The sequence below is a fragment of the Macaca mulatta genome, chromosome 2, assembly GCF_049350105.2.
Source record: "Macaca mulatta isolate MMU2019108-1 chromosome 2, T2T-MMU8v2.0, whole genome shotgun sequence".
Classification (NCBI taxonomy): domain Eukaryota; kingdom Metazoa; phylum Chordata; class Mammalia; order Primates; family Cercopithecidae; genus Macaca; species Macaca mulatta.
The window spans coordinates 104,103,722-104,123,451 of NC_133407.1; the positions used below are offsets into that span (position 1 = coordinate 104,103,722).

At 41.9% G+C, this 19,730-nt stretch overlaps 1 long non-coding RNA gene across 1 annotated transcript in view; it reads left to right on the forward strand.

Annotated features, from left to right (window-relative positions):
* LOC114676327 (uncharacterized) overlaps positions 1–19,730 on the forward strand; it is a 93,680-nt gene that overhangs the window by 13,106 nt on the left and 60,844 nt on the right. The window contains exon 2 of the long non-coding RNA XR_003727262.1: positions 14,885–14,968. This is a non-coding gene — a long non-coding RNA (uncharacterized LOC114676327). The remainder of the gene's footprint in view (positions 1–14,884; positions 14,969–19,730) is intronic.

The following is a 19,730-nucleotide window of genomic DNA, read 5'->3' on the forward strand; positions in this document are numbered from 1 at the left end:
AGTTTGTCTTAAAGGACTTGTCCTGCCCTGCTCATCTTCTTGGGACCTATAGGTGAGGAAAGACAAATGGTTCCCAAGAAGTTTTGAGTTCAGATTCTGAGTAGCCAGTGTTTCCCTCCCTACACTCAGTTCTGCTCTAAACTTCAGCTCCTTTCATAACCAGCCTCTCCACCTGCATTTGTGCCTCAATGGAAGGTTCCCATGAGGATCCTAAAAGGATTTCAGCCCTTCATTTTTAACTTTCCTGTCTTTTTAAGCCTGGTGAAGCTGTTGGCTTATCAAGCTGTTCCATGAGTTCTATATAAAGATCTATGGAAAAACTGTCCCTATCAGGCTTATTAAAATGTTTTTAACCAAAAGACATAGAATGGCTGAATTGATTGAAAAATAGATCTATTGATCTGTTGCCTACAAAAACACACTTCACCTATAAACACACACTTAGACTGAAAATAAAGGGATGGAAAAAGATATTCCATGCCAATAGAAACCAAAAAAGGGCAGGAGTAGCTATACTCACATCAGACAAAACAGATTTCAAGACAAAAATCACAGGAAGAGCCAAAAAACATCTCTATATAATGATAAAGGGGCCCATTCAGAAAGAGGAAATAGCAATTGTAAATATATATACACCCAACACTGGAGCACTCAGATATATAAAACAAATGTCATTAGAGCTAAAGAGAGAGATTGACTCCAATACAATAAGAACTGAAGACTTCAACACCCCATTTTCAGCATTGGACAGATCATCCAGATAGAAAATTGATAAAGAAACATCAGACTTAATCTGCACCATAGAACATCTTCTATACTGCAGATAATATGTTACAGAACATATTAAATGATGGTGGAATACACATCTTTTCCTCAGCACATGGATCATTCTCAAGGGCAGATCATGTGTTAGGTCACAAAACAAGTCTTGAAACATTTTAAAAAATTGAAATAATATCAAGTATCTTCCTGATAATAATGGAATAAAATGAGAAATAAAATGCAAGAGAAATTTTTGAAACTACATAAATGCATGGAAATTAAACAATATACTCCTGAATGATCAGTGGGTCAATGAAGCAATTAAGAAGGAAACTGAAAAATTTCTCAAAGCAGATAATAAAGGAAACACAATATACCAAAAGCCTATAAGATAGAGCAAAAGCAGTACTGAGAGGGAAGTTTATAGCTATGTGCCTACATCAAAAAAGAAGAAAAACTTCAAATAAACAACCTAATGATGCATTTTAAAGAACTAGGAAAGCAAGAGCAAACCAAACCCCAAACTAGTAGAAGAAAAGAAATATTAAAGATCAGAACAGAAATAAGCGAAATTGAAATGAAGAAAACAGTACAAAAGATTAATGAAACAAAGGTGGATTTTTGGAAAGTCAGACAAAATTGACAAACCTTTAGCCAGACTATGAGAAAAAGAGAGAAGATACAAATAAATGAAATGAGAGATGAAAAAGGAGGCATTACAACTGAAACCATATGATCAACTATATGCCAATAGGTTGGAAAATTTACACCAAATGGATGAATTCCTAGACACATGTAATCTACCAAGATGGAACCATGAAGAAATCCAAAACCTGAACAGTTCAATAACAAGTAAGGAGATTGAAGCCATAATTCAAAATCTCCCAGTAAGAAAAGCCAATGGCTTCACTACTGAATTCTACCATTTAGAGAACAGATAATACCAATCCTACTCAAACGATTCCAACAAATAGAGGGGGAGAGAATGCTTCCAAACTCATTCTTTAAGGCCAGTATTGCCCTAATAGCAAAATCAGACAAAGGCACATTAAAAAAACAAAAACAAAAACAAAAACAAAAACAAAAAAAAACAAAACTGTGGGCCAAATATCTCTAATGAATATTGATACAAAAATCCTCAACAAAATACTAGCAAAACGAATTCAATAATACATTAAAAACATCATTCATCATGACCAAGTGAGATTTATCCCTGGGATGCAAGAATGGTACGACATACACAAAGCAGTCAATGTAATACATCACATCAACAGAATGGAAGACAAAAACTATATGATCATGTCAATTAATACTGAAAAAGCATTTGATAAAATTCAATATTGCTTCATGATAAAAACCCTCAAAAAACTGGGTATAGAAGGAACATACCTCAGCATAATAAAAGCCATATATGATAATACAGAGCTAGTATTACACTGAATGGGGAAAAACTGAAAGCTTTTCCTCTAAGATCTGGAACACAACAAAGGATGCCCACTTTCACCACTGTTATTCAACATAGCAATGGAAGCCCTAGCTAGAGCAATTAGACAAGAGAAAGAAATAAAGGGCATCCAAATTGGAAAGGAAGAAGTCAAATTATCCTTGTTTGCAGATGATATGATCTTACATTTGGAAGAACCTTACTCCACAAAATTCTTACTCCACAAAGAACTGATAAACACATTCAGTAAAGCTGTGTCATACAACATCAACACATAAAAATCGGTAGCATTTCTATATGCCAAGAGCAAAGAATCTGAAAAAAATTTAAAAAGTAATCCCATTTACAATAGTCACAAATACAGTTACATATCTAGCAATTAACTTAACCAAAGAAATGAAAGATCTCTATAATGAAAACTATAAAACACTGAGAAAGAAATTGAAGAGGACACCAAAAATATGGAAAAATAGATCATGTTCATGGATTGGAAGAATCAATATTGTTAAAACGTCCATAACTACCCAAAGCAATCTATAGATTTAATGTAATTCCTATCAAAATACCAATGACATTCTTCACAGAAATAGAAAAACAATCCTAACATTTATATGAAACCTCAAAAGACCCAAAATGGCAAAAATTATCCTAAGCAAAAAGAACAAAACTGGAGGAATCACATTACCTGACTTCAAATTATACTACAGAGCTACAGTAACCAAAACAGCATGGTACTGGCATAAAAGAAGACATATGGACCATATGGAACAGAATAGACAACCCAGAAACAAATCCACATGCTTATAGTGAACTCATTTTCAACAAAGGTAGCAAGAACATATACTGGGGAACATATGGATATCCATATGCAGAAGAATGAAACTAGACCCCGTATGTCTCACCATATACAGAAGTCAAATCAATATTGGCGGATGACTTATACCTAATGCTTCAAACTATGAAACTACTACAGGAAAACATTGGGGGAAACTCTCTAGAACATTGGTCTGTGCAAAAATTTCTTGAGCAATACCCCATAAGCACAGGCAATCAAAGCAAAAATGGACAAATGGGATCACATCAAGTTTAAAAGCTTTTGCACTGCAAAGGATACAATCAACAAAGTGAAGAGACAACCCACAGAATAGGAGAAAATATTTGCAAACTACCCATCTGACAAGGGATTAGTAACCAGAGTATATAAGGAGGTCAAACAACTCTACAAGAAAAAAACTCTAATAATGCGATAAAAAATGAACAAAAGATTCAAATAGATACTTCAAATGGCAAACAGGCCCATGAAAAGGTGCTCAACATCATTGATCATCAGAGAAATGCAAATCAAAACTACAATGAGATATCATGTTACCCCAGTTAAAATGGCTTGTATCCAAAAGACAACTGCTACGGAGGATGTAGAGAAAAGGGAACTCTCACATACTGTTGGTGGGAATGTAAATTAGTACCACCACTATGTAGAAATGGAGCTACCATATGACTCAGCAATCCCACTGCTGGCTATATAACTAAAAGAAAGTAAATCATTATATCAAAGAGATATCTGCACTCCCATATTTGTTGCAGCACTACTCACAATAGCCAAGATTTTGAAACAACCTAAGAGTCCATCAACAGATGAATGGGTAAAGAAAATGTCATATTCCTACACAGTGGAGTACTATTCAGCCATAAAAAAGAATGTGATTCTGTTATTTGCAACAACATGGATGTAACTGGAGATCATTATGTTAAGTGAAATAAGCCAGGCACAAAAAGACAAACATTGCATATTTTCACTTATTTGTAGGATCTAAAAATCAAAACAATTGAACTTATGCAGAGTAGAAGGATGGTTACTAGAGGTTGGAAAGAGTAGAGGTGTGGTGGGGCATGGGGAGGTGGGGATGGTTAATGGACACAAAAATTAGAAAGAATAAGTAAGACCTAGTATTTGATAGCACAACAAAGTGACCATAGTCCAATAATAACTTAATTGAACAATTAAAAATATCTAAAATAATATAATTAGACTGTTTGCTGCACAAAGGATAAGCGCTTGAGGTGAAGGATACCTCATTCTCCATGATGTGATTATTATTCATTGCACGCTTGTATCAAAACATCTCATGTACCCCATAAATATATCCACCTAGTGTGTACCAACAAAAATTAAAATATAAAATTAAAACATTAAAAAAATTTTAAACTTTACCAAAGTTACTTTAAAAATATTACTCAGTACAACTAATGAAGTAATACAAAGTAACACATATATAGAGAAAAAAGTTTAACCATTTCCACCTGCTTGCCTCTCCATTCCTCCCTTCTCTGACAATGTCACTTCCTTATTCATACTTCAAATTAACTATTAAGTATTGTAGAGATTGCTGAAGACTTCTCAGTATCCATTCTGACTCTTCATCTTAGTTTAACAAGCCCCATATTTTTAGCTGGTACATTGCTTCCCAAATAAAAGACTACATTTCCTAGCTTCCTTTGCAATATCATATGGTCATCTTTCTAAGTTCTGGCCAATGAAATGTAAGTGGAATTGTCACATGGGACTTCTCAGAGCCCTCCTTTAAAAGCGAGCCTTTCTAACAACTTTTCCTCCTTCTTGCTTCCTTGAATGTCAATATGATGGCTGGACTCTAGCAACCATCTTGGACCCTGAGGAAAATAGCCAGGCCATGAGGATGAGGGCTATATCATGGCACTTTGCAGTGGTGACCCGGAAGAAGCCCTGTCCCTGGTGACTTTGTAGAGCCACTATACTGGACTGCCTGGCTCTAGGCTTCTTTGTCATATGGAGAAATGAGCTTCTATCTTGTTTGTATCACCTGTTGTTCTAGTCTCTGTTGCTTATGATCGAACCTAATTCTACTTGATAGCAAATATTGGCAATCTTGGTGTTTCCTTTCACATATTTCTACAGGCCAAACAAACATGTACAAACACATATACATATATGTAAAATTTTTTATGTCCATTGTTTAAAAATGGAGTCAATAAATGTGTCTGCTTCTAGCTTTTCTCTTTTGATAACGCATTGTAGATATTGAAGTATTACTCAAGTGATCCAGAAAGAAAAAATAAGCAAAACTTGAAACAACTTGAAAGCCATCAATAGGTGACTGAATAAATTATGAGTCATCCGTACTATAGAATATGCCAACATTTAAAAGAATCAGTTGTGTCTACATTTATTGATCTTTTAAAGCTTATCTCCCTTGATAAAACATTTTTTGATCAATAAGGTCCTAAAGGACCCACGAGGTTTCACTTTTATCCCCATCTCAGGAAGCTCAAAGCTCCTGATTAAAGCAACTCTCTTCCTTAGTAAATGAAACAATGATCCTCTTTGTCCACATAATACCCAATATCTTTCTTATCTTTATTGCAGTCTTCCCAAACTACCATGTGTGTTTTTATTGTAAGTTCTTTTGAGTCTTTTGTGGGAGCAAGTGGAACACAAACAATACATTAACCAGTAATTCAGGCATTTAGTTTCCCACTGAAACTCTCCAAAGCAATCGGAAAGATCAGCTGCAAATTTGGGTGGATGGAGATATCTTTTCACTCTTGTTCTAAGAAAGTGAATTGGTTCACAACCCTGGACACTCTACCCTGGACTCATCTGTTCATGAGATGAACAGTTTAAGAAAAGGATAAAGAATTTTGACTCTTGGATATGGCCAATACCACAGAGTGGTGGTTCTCATTGGGAGGGTGGGATGCCTATGCATCAGGAGCATGTAGGAGTCCCTGCCCTGCCTGCGTAAAATTCTCGTTTGTGTCCCAGCTCTTATCTTGCAGAGAACCACTGCTGTAGCATGCTTTTCAGATGCCAAAAGAACAAGCTGAGAGCTTTTAGCCTGCCTCTTCATTCGCACCTTCCATTCCATCCCTTCTTTATCCTCAGGCTTCTCCTGAAATTTCTCTAAAGAACCAGAAGCAGTTATTGTCCTCAGAGAGTTCTAGAACCAGAGCAGGTGGTTCTTAGCTTGAATTATCAAACCCATCCATCTATGTGGATCAGATTAACCAAATGCTTGCTGGGTCTCTAGATTGGTGAGGCTCAGTGCTTAGTGGAATACCCAGGCTTCTGCATTGGCTAAGCCTCCCTTACTGACTCTGGACACTCTTCCCAATCTTGAGGATATTGGGTTAGAAGATACATTCTTGCTTCTTCCTTGGAAAAGCTGAAGCTTTGATCAGGTCCTAAAAGAAAAAGCAAAGGCTGATAAGAAAGAAAAACACGTAATCATCCCCAGTAAAGATTTTTTAATTAAAAAATTATTTTTATGAAAAGAGATGTGTTTGGTCCCTGGAAAGAAAAGAACTTAATTGATAGATCTGTCTAATGGAGGAAAAGAAGAGCTTGAAGAAGACGAAAAGGATTTTAGTGGGTTGATAGGGTGTGACAAATGCTTGATTAACTGAGTTGAGGGTTTCCAGAGATCTAAAATCAGCAGCTGCTATCTTGACATGTGACTCAGAATAAACCACTTTCCCGGTGGGTCTCACTTTGCCCAAAAATACGATAAGAGGATCTCTTGGGACTCTTGGCTTGAATACTGTTGGGTTGTGAGAAAGCTGGACTCATTTGAGAACTCTGAGCAGAGTTCTCAGGTCTGTAAGCCAAGCCACTTCTGTTTCTCTTTGGGTTGCTATAAAGTACAGATAATTCTACCAACCTTGACACAAATGCCCAGCTGCCCCCAGTTCAGTTCCACAGAGAAAAGTCTTGCAGGACAGGTTGAGTTTGTGGGTGGGCATGGGGTAGAAGGTATCATCCCTTCTCTATCAATGACTTGGGTGATACTTCTGGCAACAAAACAGACAGGTAAATGCTCCTAATTTGGTGTAATGTGAGATATGTCTGGGTATGGTGGGACCTCAGAGGGGATGCTGAGGATATATGTGCTGCCTCAGGGGAGATGGAGCAGATCATGAAAGGCTGTGCCAACAATGGACAGAAGGGGTTTTTTGTTGAGGGAGGCAGGAAGAGAAAGCAGTAGCAGGTTCATGACTGGGGCTCTTTGTTGCATATGACAGAAATAGACTCTGAGTGATATGACCAGGAAAAGAAATTCACTGAAAGAATATTGGGTAGCTGACAGGATCCCTGAGAGCTCTAGAGACTCAGGCTTGGCGTTGTATGTGGATAGATGGTGGCTTCACTGAGAGAACTACAGTCACTATTGTGCCACAGAAATAGGTGTGTAATGGGGGATGCCCCTGCTACTCTGAATGGGCCACTGGCTTCTGAATTCTGCGTTCACACCACCCCCACCATCATCAAAAGAAATTTTCCTCTGTTTCTGCTTCTTTGGGTGGCCAACTTCCAACTGAAAGTCTACAGATTGTGGGTGTGAGTGACCAAGCCCTGACCACCTGCTTGTGCCCTACCTGCACGGCTTATTGGCTTCTATTGTGAGAAACAAAGTGGTGGAGAAGACCCTAAACATAGGACAATGAGCTTGGGACACTCAGAAGCTTTCTTCCCCCACAAAAGAGAAAAGCAGCATATAGTTATTAAACATACTAAATTAAGTTAACATGAACTTAGAAGATCTTTCAAGGTTTAGAGGGAAAAAAAAGTGGAAGAGACTAAAGGTCAAATTACAAAGAAGGGAAAAAGTGATATTGAGGGTCCTCAAGTTTCCATACATTAGTGATTCCTTAGTTCGGATTTAAAATCAGAGCTTGGATATAAAAATGTGATCAAACCTGGTGTCCTCCAGTGTTCCGTATGATTAGGGTGACACATGTTTTGAAAGGAAGTATGACCTGGGGTGCATTCCTGTTTGAAATGTTAGGGAATTAACAAGGGTGACCTGGCACATGGACCTATCATCACAAAACTTGGGAGACCCAAGAGAGCTTGGCAGCAGGTCAGGTGTCAGGCAAGGAACTTTCAGCCACTTTCATGGGACAGGAGGAACGAAGTAACTTCCCATCCAAGTGGCAACCAATCATATGCTTATAAACAGATAGCACTTTTATGAGAAGCATGGCCCCAACCTATACCTTTCTCCTAACCTTCTGATAGTGTGGGAAGGTCTTCAGGCACTGTGCTCAGGTCTCTTAAAAAGAACCACACATACGTGTATGTGCTTGTACACACCCACACACATACAGCGAGGTCTACCAAGGTGGCCAGGTCTACTTTGGGACAAGGGAAACACAAAGATGGCAGGTTAGGTCACAGGATGACCTTGAAGGGCTGGACTCATGACCTTGGACTCCCTACTCACTCTCAGGATTTCTGAGACAGAGAAAGAGGACCTCCAACAAAGAAGACATCTGGTCCTGCCCAGGAGAACATGGATTGGATTCAGAAAGGTGCTATATTGAGTGAATCTTGAGAGAGGAGCGGATATTGCTACTTGAGGGAGCAGGAGAGATGGTGGACCACACTGGGGGATGGGCATGGAAAAACTCCAAGTCCTCTGCCCTTCTCTTACAGTGATGTTCAGTGAAGGTCTGGGCCTTCCAGTTATTCATTGAAATAATGAATTCCTGCTCCTCTGATGGCTCTTCATGCCATGATTTGAAGACAAGTTAAGCAATAAAAGGTATTTATGGCAGCATGAGATTTTATACTCAGAGTTGTAAGGGAAATCTTAAAAATGGAAGAGGTTGTTACTAGTGAGTCAAGCATGGTGACGGTGTGGCCCTTCCAGAGATAAGGACTGCACCAAGAGAATTAACAGATGCAGAACCTTAATCCTGGGATTTTCTGCCATTTCTCTGAATGGTGACATAGCACTGGGACTCAAACTGTGGAATGTCCCCACCGGAAGAGGCACCTGAGAGGCACAGCAGGAGTGGAGGTCTTGAGGGGTGGGGGTCAGGATTTTACCTAAGGTTACACAGCTAGCTGTGGCAAGAGCAGGGTATCATGTGAACACAAATATGCTAGACCCAATTCTTCCAGATACAAGACACAGAATGTCTTGAGGAAACAAGGTTATTTGTGGCTTACATGCCTGAAAAGTCTAAGGGTAGGCACAGCTATCGGGGACAATTGGATCAAGGCACTTGAAAAATGTCCCTAAGAAGCTGCCTCTCCCCCCGTCTTGGCTCCGCTGCCTTTCAGATTGCCTTCATTCTCAGGCAGGCTGTCTCTCATGGTGACCCCTGGAAACTTCACATGCTCATCCTCACAGCTCCAGGTTTAGCATAAACAAAGTGTCTCTTTCCTGGTTGACTCAGCAGAAGTCCCAGGATAAACTCTGATTGGATGACTTAGGTCATGTGCTCATCTCTGAGTTAGTCATTGGACTGGAGTTATGAAATATGCTGATTTGGCTGGGATCAGGTGGGCCTCACTGTCTCAAACCTTTGGGATTAAGAAGGGGGAGACGTGAGATTTCCAAGGAAAATTTGGGAACCGTTTCTGACAAAAGGGCTTCTGGCTACTTGGAAGATAAACCCATAGATGCCCACTACATTAGTTTATCTGCATGTAAGCCTCATGTATTTCCTCTACATCAGCTGCCCTTTCCAGTACCCTGGGAAAGCCCAGGTTTGATTTTTATGACCAGGTGCCAAGAAAGATCAACCAGTGGTGCTCAACAAGCAGTCAGTGGTCATTGCTAGGCTGTTCAGGGAAAGGTGGGAGGTAGGAGAACAATTAAGTCTGCCCTAATGCATCATCCTACCCCAAATGAAGAGCTTAAGCAGCTTATTGTTTTAACTGCATAACTCATTAAAATAAAATGCATAGTTTTATAGCCCTCCTTGATTGAGACTACGTGGCTCATTAATGTTTGATACACCTGCCAAGGACTCAGAGGAAGGCAGTGAGCCTGGTGCTGGGGGCCAGCGGGCTGAGAGCCCCACCCAGGATGTCTACCCTAGCGAGCCTGAGGGCAGTGGAGCACACTGCTTGGCACTCTGGAGGCAACACTTGCCTGAGCAAAGTAGCACCTTGCAGGGAAAGAGTGGGCAGGGGCAACAAATGTGAACATTAGTGCTTTCTCAAACCTCTGCTTTCTCAGAGCTCTGGCTAGGGCTGAACGTTTTCACAGGCTGTGGCTGAATATGATAACTTGGATTTAGCTGTCAGGCTGCAAGGCTTTTGTGGACAGAAAGTTGAGATTTTCAAGACAGATATGACCTTGGAAATCTTCTAGCTGGGGTCCTAGAGTGGGTAAGAGATTTGCTTGAGGTCACACAACCATGAGTACAAGAGCAGCTGGAACACTAGTGCTTTTTTTTTTTTTTTTTTTTTTTTTTTTGTCGCTATGGTTTAGGGTTCTTTCTGCCTCCCTAACTAGGGTATTATGATTTGGGGCCACAGAGATACACTGTTCCTTCAGGTGGTGTGGCCCCCACACCCTCTGTTCTCTGACACCCGGTGGCTCCTTACAGCGGTGCCTGTTACTCAGCCTGAGTGCTACCTCTGGCTGCAGGGCTATGCGTGGTGAGTAGGCAAGGCACCAAGGAGTTAAACATCCCAGGAGCAGCCTTCAGTCAATGACAGATGAGAAGTGACAGATGAATATGCAACTCTTTACCTCTAGGCAGGACCACTCTGAGGCATGTGCTTCACTGTTACTCTCAAAAGTACGGTCCCAGGGCCAGCAGCATCAGCATCACCCGAGAACCTGAAAGAAATGCAGATTTGCAGGGCCCACTCACTTCAGACCTACTCATCAGAAACTCTGAGGGTGGGGCCCAGCAGTCAGTTTCAATATCCCTTCCAGGTGATTTTGATGCACGCATGAGTTTGAGGATCAACCCTTTACAGTCTCCAGCGCTTCCTCAAAGCCCTGTTTGCTCTGTGATAACCTGCTTATTAAGGTACCCTGCTTGTTCTGTCTGCTTCTCTTACTTTCCTAGTTTTTGACTGGTGATTTCTGAGATCATTTCCCGAATAAACAACTTGCCCTCAAATCCTTGTTCTCCTGTTTCTGCAGCAACCTGAATAGTACCAAGGGCTCCAAACACATCTGAGGTTTCTTTTTCTTTATAGCCACAGCTGGTCCTAGAAGCAATGTAGGTTGATGCAAAGCCCTTGATAGGTCATACCATCTTGGGCCAGTAATTTAACCTCATTGAGCTAAAGTTTTCTAACTGAGAGCCTAAATTTTGGTGACTGAAGGCCTAAGAATCAAAAGATGTGGGTGAGTGGAGTTCAGTCTTCTTTTCTAGTACACTCAGTATTTAGGGACTAAATGATGCCTCCTGAAGGACAGCAGATCTCCTTTCCTAATACATTTCTGCTGCAAGAATTTTCCCAGAGGCCATGAAAACTCTGGGAGAAAGGGACTGGGATGCTGGTCACTCACTTGACATCGAGTTTCAAAGGTAAATCAAATTATAGGAAAGTAGTTACAAGAGAGGGCAGCAGCCTCCCTGAGGGCTTAGTACATTTGTTTCAGTAAACCGCATTCCCTTGAGGGTTCACTGGAGCAGGCTGCTGCTCCCAGATATAGCATATGCCCAGATCCACCACCCCAAGGGCACATGCCAGACCAAATGGCCACCAGTGTGTACTGTCATTGTTGTAACCTATCTATGAGCTGTGACACTAGGGGATCAGATGTTCAGCCATGGAGCACCCCTCAGCGAGGATGATACAGAGGGATGAGTGTCCTGTTTCTCACCATGTGAAATCCTTAGGACGAGAAAGAAGGGTCTCTACCTGAGCTTTCAGAAGCAGGCGGCTTAGCAGTGACTGCAGGGTTGAGGAGTAAGATCTCAGTGCCAGTGGGAGGGGATGGTTTGGTAAAAACCAAATTCCTGTGATCTTACCAGAAGGTTTGAAAAGCACCACAGATCGCTGGTTCTCCTCTCCCCCAGCAGCCTGGCAGACACTGAAGTAACTGAAGCCAGAGGCTGGCAAGGATGTTGGGAGCCAGAAGTTGCTGAGCTCAGTTTCAAGTAAGGCTACCGCCATCCAGCCCTTCCGCAAGCCAAAGCAGTGAGCACTAACTTTGTATTTTGGAGAAAAATTTATGAGAATTTCTGGCAATGAAGTAGGTAGAGTTGTTGCAATTTGGAATATTCATGTATACATATACATGCAATATACATGCATGTATATATATTCACACACATACACGTATATCTGCATGTATTAATACAAACCACATATATTTGCATGTATTAATGCACAACCCCATTGAGACGCTCAATAGATAGAAAGGCAGATAAACCTCAGCTGGCTGTAGTGGGAACTGAGTAAGTTAACAGTAGTGCAACAGCTCAAAACAGTGCCTGGCATAGAGGAGACAATAAATGTCAGGAGTATCCCCATAAAGGCAGAGGGGCAACCATATGGAATACAGTGAGGAGCAGGAATGTCTCAGACTCATGGATGCAGGAATTTGGAACACAGACATCCAATCAGTCAGTCTGAGCTCTCAGCCCCCTCCCTCAGGTCCTCCATGGTCAGCCCAGCAGGCTCCATTCACAGATAAGGAATGCAACCCCTGGAGCGTACATGTGGTGACCTGGGCCCCCAAGATTTTCCACTTTAATCCTGGTTTCACTCTCCACTGGAGACACAGGATTCCTGGTGTTAGGTCAATGGTCATTGCTATCAAAGCCAAGAAAAAGAAAAGCTTACAGCTTCTCAGTGTTAGCCTCTAAGACCCTGAAGACACACTTCATATCTCCCAGAGCTGCAGTAATATGCTAGCCCACATACCAACATTGAAACTGGCTGTTCCAACCAAAGGCACCAACCAGTACCAATGCGTGGCCAGGCCACTCTGAAAAATGTACCAGGGTCACCAAACCACAAAAATCACTTCCTTTAAACAACAACAACAATGCTGGGCGCGGTGGCTCACGCCTGTAATACCAACACTTTGGGAGGCCAAGGCAGGTGGATCACGAGGTCAGGAGATTGAGACCATCCTGGCTAACACGGTGAAATCCCATCTCTACTAAAAATACAAAAACTTAGCCAGGTGTGGTGGCGGGCGCCCGTAGTCCCAGCTACTCGGGAGGCTGAGGCAGGAGAATGGCGTGTACCCAGGAGGTGGAGCTTGCAGTGAGCCGAGATCGTGCCACTGCACTCCAGCCTGGGCAACAGCGCGAGACTCCATCTCAAACAACAACAACAACAACAACAACAACAATGAAGAGTTGCTTTGTCACATTTTCAATTACAATTAAATGAAGAAATGGAATCAGCCACCACAAAATACTAACTATAAACTTCATATTTGCACCCTGCAAGTGTCGCTCTTTCTCAAAATACAACCTTGCTGGATTTTCTCCTTCTCATCCTTCACTGGCGAAAATTAGTGATGGAACACTCCCATATGTTACTGACAACAATGCAGCCTTCTAAAGGGCTAGTATTTGGCCGGGTGCAGTGGCTCACACCTGCAATCCCAGCATTTTGGGAGGCCAAAGTGGGTGGATCACATGAGGCCAGGAGTTCAAGATTAGCCTGGCCAACATGGTGGAACCCTGTCTCTACTAAAAGTACAAAAATTAGCCAGGTGTGGTGGTGTTTGTCTGTAATCCCAGCTACTCAGGTGGCTGAGGCACAAGAATTGCTTGAACCCAGGAGGCAGTGAGCCAAGACTGTGCCACTGCCCTTCAACCTAGGCAACAGAGCAAGACCATGTCTCAAAAAAAAAATTAAATTGAAATAAAAGGCTAGGATTCATCCAGCTAGAATGGGGACATGGGAGTGAGGGTTTCTGCAGCACAAGTGAAGTCCAGTGACTCAGTAGCCCTGGGTTGGTATAAAAATGCTCATTGCCTTGATTTACTGAGTGTCAGACAGGGTGGTACCTGCCTTCATACAGTATTGCTAGTTGTCACAACAGCCATGCAGACTGCTAATTCCTTATCCTGTGATCTTAGGGTATATAGGAGTTTCCAGATCTCTAACCCTGCTACTAGTGAGAGCCCACAATGTGCCACCTCCTGTACCAGCTGTTAACAAGTGGTACTTCTAATATTGACCAATCTCATGGTTGCCAAACTGTAGTCTTACAAATGAGGAGAATAAAATGGAGCCAATATTAACTGTGTTGCTAATGAATGACTACTGTAGAGGAAATTGGACCCTTCTATTTTTTCAAATCAGTAATTACAGGGCACACATTTTAAAAGAAATAAACTAATATGAATGACTTCCAAATATGATTGGTAAAATAGACAATTCTTTCTAAGAAAATATGTATTTTCAAAAAACTAGCCGGGCAAGGTGGCGGGCACCTGTAGTCCCAGCTACTTGGGAGGCTGAGGCAGGAGAATGGCGTAAACCCGGGAGGCGGAGCTTGCAGTGAGCTGAGATCCGGCCGCTGCACTCCAGCCTGGGCGACAGAGCGAGACTCCGTCTCAAAAAAAAAAAAAAAAAAAAAAAAAAAAATGTATTTTGTAATCTTGGCTTTTTAAAACAGCTTTAGCAATATATGTATGCTATACTTTAGCAAAGTATATTTTACTTATAAAATTTATACATTTCTGGTGTATAATTCAATGCATTTTTAGTAAATTTATAGAGTTGTACAACAATCACTATGAATCAATTTTACGAGGTTTTCAATATGATCCCTTGTGCCAACTTACAATTAATCTCAATTTCCACCCCAGCCCAAGGCAACTACCAATATATTTTCTTTCTCTATAAATTTGAATCTTGGCTGTTCTTTAATGCAGTTCTTGGCCTCTGTGTTTTTATTTGTCCAACTGAAGATTAGACAAGAGGCAGCATGGGGTGGTGGATAAATCGTGGACCAGGAGCGAAGCAAAGATCTGCTCACCTGGGACACTCACCAGGTAAGTGAGATTGAGAAGGGGACTCCTTTTGGATCTTAGTTTCTTCACTGACTAGCAGGCATTGCAAGACCAGTTTTGCAAGGCTGCTGAGAGTCAACTGTGCAAATATGCTGTGAACTAGGTAAGTGGCATCATCCTTACTTACAGACGAGGCAACCAAGGCTTAGCAGGTTAAGTAATAGTCCCAATGTCACTCAAGTAGAAAGTGATGGTGTTCATGGAATACTATGCAGCCATAAAAAAGGATGAGTTTGTGTCCTTTGTAGGGACATGGATGCAGCTGGAAACCATCATTCTTAGCAAACTATCGCAAGAACAGAAAACCAAACACCGCATGTTCTCACTCATAGGTGGGAACTGAACAATGAGATCACCTGGACTCGGGAAGGGGAACATCACACACCGGGGCCTATCATGGGGATGGGGGAGGGGAGAGGGATTGCATTAGGAGTTATACCTGATGTAAATGACGAGTTGATGGGTGCTGACGAGTTGATGGGTGCAGCACACCAACATGGCACAAGTATACATATGTAACAAACCTGCATGTTATGCACATGTACCCTAGAACTTAAAGTATAATAATAATAATAATAATAATAATAATAATAATAAAAGAAAGTGATGGTGTTGGGATACACACTCAGTCTTTCTAGCCTTGAAGCTCATGTGTTTTCTAGTATACCTCACTGGTCCCCAAAACTCAATCCAATATTGAGCTGAGTGAGTTTTCTCAAGTCTCGCAGCTGTATGCAGTCATTCTCCCTGAGCTTACTTACAGTCAACCTTCAGTATGAACCAGAGACTTCTGCCTCCTCAGCAGCTCTCATTGGCAGCACCCCTGGAGATGCACGTATGCAGACAGCAAGCGCTTTGAGTCTCTTCCAGGTTTACAGCTTCATCTGTGGGTTCTCTAGGGTCCTAGGTGTGTAGCTGCAGACCAGGCATCCAAGCTGCCTCTCATCCAGCATGTTTCTTCCCATCACTTGGAATTTCCATTTCAAAGTGGGTTCATGGCAACTGTCCCTAATCAAGGAGTGTCACTATTCTCATCTTTGACTCTCCAGCTCTGTTATCCAAACATACAGGACTCACCTTCCCACAAGCACAGGCAACTCTCCTAAGAGGCAGACTCACATCCTGCAATTCTGACCTTGATAATCAGACTCTAAAGTTGTTCTGCTAATAGTCATTTGCCAAGGAGTCAATCAACAGATTCTGCCCTAGGAAACAAAGGGGCCATGGCTCAAAGTTTTGAGGACTTGAAACCTCCAAAATGACTATTTGGCTCAGTTCATTTTCCAAAATGGTTACCTGAAAAATATTAAAAGCCCTAGACTCAAGGTCTCCGTGAAATTCTGAACTTGCCTGCAAGGAGTAAGGTAGGAGGTGCTGGATTCTGCTGTTGGTTCTATACTAATGCACACTTCCTTGCAAAATAAGTTTGGTCAGGTCGGTTTTTGTTATTTTGCTTTGTTTAAGTTATTTTCCATAGCAATTCACCCTCCAACCACCAACCCACACTTACTAAGTTCTGTTTTTATGCATTTTATATATTTGGGTTTTATGTAAGACTTTATTCAAAAAAGAATTCCACTACAGAAAAGAATGGAAAAACACTGGGTTTGTTGCCTCCAGCTCTAACAAATAATTTAAGACTTTGTAAAAGATTTCTTTCAAAACTCAGAGCCATCCCTGTGATTGATGTGAAGTAGCACTTAGTTGACAAGCATTCTATTTCAGCAGCTTTCTTTACAGACAGTGTTTTAAGAATTCACCAAGCTGTGATCCTTCAGGAATTTTACTTGGAACAACAGATAAAGTAACAAACACCATGGACTTCTGTGCAGGACATTCAGCCATCATATTTGTTAATTTGTTTTGGTCCTGTCTCTTATGTGCAGGTTATTGAAGGAGGACTAAATAACAAGAGAGTCTTAAGAAAGCCAGTGGAAGGGATATAGCACAAAAAGCAGAAGACGCTTCGATAAAGCTGCACTCATGTTTAAGCTAGGGACCTTGTTTATTTCTTCAGCTCCAAGTTCATACACTTTCAGCCACAGGTGTGTGCAGGACTCCCTTACAGGATATCCTGGCTGTGCATGTATATGTGTGTGTGTGCGCGCGCATGTGAGACCCAAAGACAGACAGGACTTGGGAAGGAGGGAGAGAGAAAAAGAGAGAGAGAGAGGAGAGTAAGATACAGATAAAGGCACAGACAGACAGAAAAAATATTCACAGAGAGATAAAGTTACACCGAAACAGACCTAGACAGACAGAAACCAAGCCTGCAGAAACCAAGATGTTTCTGGAAGGGAAGACAGAAAAATAGAAAGACACAGAGAAACAGAAAGAGATGTGGTCAGCCAAAAAATATTTGGTGATGATAGCCTAACAAGACTTATTAACACAACACAATGTATGAATCTTATTTAGATGCTCATCTGAATGAACAAACTGTAAAAAAAAAAAAAAAAAGTGGAGTCAGTTGAATAAATCTGAAGCACTGATTCAGTGTTTGATAATAGCAAGAAGTTATTCCTAACTATTGAGTGTGTTAATGGTATTGTTATGTTTTAATCGAGCCATTATCTTTTAGAGACACTTTCTGAAATGTTTAGGGGTAAAATGATACAATGCCTGAGCCTGGTTCAAAATAACATGCAGGGAGGGGTGGGTGAGGATGTCAATGAAAGATTATTAAAACTGGGTGATGGGAACATGGTGGTTCCTTATATTATTCCATAACTTTTGTGTATGTTTGAAATTTTCCATAATATGAAGTTTAAAAAATTGTTAAATGCCTACCATGAGTCAGGCAATAGTGTAGGGAATGGGAAATAGGGTGAACAGGATAGAGGCAGGGATGAGAGGGACAGACAACGGAGATGGAGGGATGGTGACAGAGGCAGACAAAAATCCAAAGAGATAAAGGAGAGAGGGAGGGAGGGGGTGGGGAGGATGAAGGCGTGAGTGCTGTGCTCACAGCCATGTACAGAAAAGAGGCTTCATCCCAATGATATTAGGGTAGTGACAAATATTTCGGCATTCCAGGAACCCCAGGGTTAAAAATGAGACTTCAGCAGAAATCACTCCACCTACCACCAGCCATGACAGGAGTTCAGCTCCTGTCAAAGCCTCCCCATATTATATTTATTGGTGTCTTTTGGGAGCTCGAGCCCAAGTCCATTCAGCTGCCACACAACGTTCCCCCAGGCTCCTTTGTCTCTTTCTCTGGCTTGTGGTCCAGGCTGGGCCTCTGCAGGGCACTGCTCTTCTTTCCTCTCACTGGTCACTGCGGTTTTCCTGGTCACCACTCTCATTTCCAGTGGGTCCTTCTCTGCATAGTGGGCACCTTCTTCCTTCCCTCCTACTGGGCACTGCAGCCTGTCCTGTGCACTGCCATGCTTGCTGGGCATGGCCACCTCTTCCAGGTTTTGCTTCTGCCCCACGCTGATAGCTGCCACCCTAGCCAGAGAAAGTGCTAGAGCCTTCCATATGACAAAATGCATAATGGCCTATGGCAACATGGAGAAGATGAAGGCACCTCTCCACTCTGCCTCACATGGAGACCAAGGACAGCCAGAGCTGGGCTGCTCGTGCTCCAGCACTTCGCCACTCTTCATTCGACAGCCCTTTCCATTTTCCCACATAGCACTCTTTCTTCCAGCGATCACATGAATCCATGGGGCTGGGTGGGGCCAGACCCAGGGCCAGCCACTACACTGTACTTCACTCTGCTTCTAATAATCACTCCACATCATTCTGCTTCTAATAATCAAGGCCAAGCATGACCCACCATGTAGATGGAGTAGTAGTCAGGGTTCTCTAGAGAACTAGGACCAATAGACCAATAGACTATATCTAGATACACAGAAAAAGACATATTAGGAAGGATTGTCTCATGCCATTATGAAGGCTGAGGAGTTCCACAATCTGCTATTTGCAAACTAGAAGCCCAGGTCACATAGGTCCAGTCCAGACTCAAAGGCCTGAGAACCAAGAGAGCCAGTGGCATACATCCCAATCTGAGTGAGAAGACTCAAAAACTAGGGCACTGATGTCTGAGGGAAGGAGAAGATGGAAGTCTCAGCCTAAGCGAAGAGCAAATTCAGACTTCCTCTGCCTTTCTGTCCTAGCAGGGCCCTCGATGGACTGGATGATGGCACATTGGTGAGGGGAATCTTCTTTACTCAGTCTACTGATAAAAATGCTCATTTCTTCCTAAAACACTCACAGGCAAACCCCAAAGTGATGTTCTTCCAGCTATCTGGGCATTCCTTAACCAAGTCAGATTGAGATAAAATGAGCCATCACAGATGCTTTCCTCCCATGTGGTTCTGTGGTCTTCAGAAGGCCTGCCCCACTACTTCCCATCCCCAAATGTCTCCAGACATGCAGAGACCACGCTTGGCAGAAAGCAGATCCCTCCTACACACGGTTATCAGGAAGGAGAACTCCAAGAGGGAACACTGCAATTCCTTGTGCCCTGTGCTGTCACATTCCAGAGCCATGGCTCCTGCCTAGCTCCAACCTTTCCATAGACGTCTTCCTTTGTATTTAAATTCAGAGAGACACTCTGAGCCTACTGGACTTACTCCTCGAGACTTAATCCTCCAAGACTTAAGAGGGAAAGATGTGTTTTCCAACAAAGGCAGAAACTTTCAGTGATGAAGAAATGATTCCTCAAACCATACTCTGTATGAGCATGGATGTGTGCAGAGTGTTACCATGCAAAGGGAGGTATTTCCACTTAAGAAGA